We start from the raw sequence: 1,867 nt of genomic DNA, 5'->3' as shown, positions 1-1,867 counted from the left end.
AGGAATGCTCTGCATCAGAGCCTTGGCTCCCTCGCCCCCTGTGCATTAGCCTGGCAGCTGCTAAGCGAAGCCATTATCGATGTCACATCATAACCTTGTTTAAAAGCACGTTTGGAGAGGGCTTAGTCGTTGTATTGTTTCAGGTGGAGACGTGCAGGGACAGATGGGAGGCTCTGGGTTTCCTTGGCCAGGTGTTTGATGCCCTGGGAAAGGGCACTTCCCCAGGCACTGGGAGGGCTGAGCATCCCCCTCCCTCCCAGGGACACCTGGAACTCTGCAGGCATCGGGAAATGCTGTTTCACCTGGTGTGTCCCAGTGGCCTTGGTGAGGTGACAGCCACCATCCTGCAGGGTCGTGCTTGGGGTGACCCACACACACCAGGTTCCCCCTGCAGGACCCCACCCTGCCCACACCTGGTGGTGGGGGAAACCTCCCAGGGGCACATCTCTGCCCCCATGGGAGGAGCTCAGCCTGGAGAGGCTCCCAGGGAGTAGCAGAGGGATTTTTCCCACCCAGCCCCAGGATCTCCCCCGAGCTATGCCTGCCTGCTCCTCACTGCAGCAGCATGGGATGCAGTTGGTGCAGGGAAGGCAGCCCCCACTGCCCCTCCGTGTTCTCCCTGTGTTTCTGGGGAGCTGCCCTCCCCCAGCTGTAGGTTGTTGGGCACAGACAGGATGGGGCCTCATAGAGCCCTGCCTGGTGGGGCTGGGCTGACAGGGCTCCCTCAAACCTTCTGCATGTCCTCTGTGACATGGCCAGGGGTCTTCAGTGGTGGCCCAGTGCCTTGGGGCAGGACCCAGACTCCCACTCACCTGGTGAAGCATCGCTGGGCTGGGCTGGCACAGGGAAGGGATGGATTGGGGGGAGCCAGAGCTGACTCCAATGGGGCATTGCATGGAGGGGAGGTGTCCCCAGGGTCATGCCAGGTCACCCCCTGTCCCAGCAGGGCTCCGATGCCTCCATCCCACGGGAGCAGGGGGCACTGTGAGGCTGTACCAGGGCAGGATCTGGCACTCAGAGCCAAGCCAGTGGCATCAGGCCACCATCCCACAGCGGGGCATGCTGCATGCCCAGCCCTCACCTTCCCCTGCATCACTGCAGCCCCGAGACTCTGCAAACTGATTTCAGACATTTAAAAATACAGAACAATTGGTATCGAGGTTACACTGAACGCTAGAGCTTCCCACGGAACTACTTTATCATGTTCAAAAATATTTAATCCCAGCAATTTTCACATTGTTCTTATAAAAACAGACATGTATGAAGGGAAATGAAATGCTTCGTACATTTTTGGCACATTTTTTTTCTTTTTTTTTTTGTCTCATTTTTTTTTAACCTTTACAAATTACAAACACACATTCTCTGTTTTTAAAGGAAAACCCCTAAATCCCAGCTGTACACTGCAGAGCTGCACTAACCACCACGAGCTAACCCAGCCTCTCACTGCTGTGACTGTTCTACAAGGGCAAAAGAAGGACACCAGCAACCAAGGGCATGGTGGTGACTTTGCTGCCCTCCCCAGGGGCTGGCTGGGGGCTGTGGCATGGGGGGCACCGGGAGGGGATGGCCCTTTGGGGGTCTGTGTCCTCACTGCTGCCTGGCTCTGGCAGGGGTGATGCGGTGAAGGAGCACAGGAGATGCTGAGTGTGGAACTGGAGGTCAAGACCAGCTCTAAGGGGCTGATTTCTGTCTGTTCTTCTCCCCATGGACTGGTGTCCTGTGCTGGAGCCCCCACACATCCCACCTGCCTTTCTTTCCCCAGTACACCCCTTTCCCTCTCTGTCTCCTGTGAGACGCAGCGAGGTGCTGATGTGGGAGGTGCTGGGTGGGCTGTGCTGCCTCCAGCTCTTCACGCCGGGGTCAGCGG

Source organism: Acanthisitta chloris, unplaced genomic scaffold (genome assembly GCF_000695815.1).
Source record: "Acanthisitta chloris isolate BGI_N310 unplaced genomic scaffold, ASM69581v1 scaffold4563, whole genome shotgun sequence".
NCBI classification, from domain to species: domain Eukaryota; kingdom Metazoa; phylum Chordata; class Aves; order Passeriformes; family Acanthisittidae; genus Acanthisitta; species Acanthisitta chloris.
Note: the sequence above shows the minus strand (reverse complement) of the source record.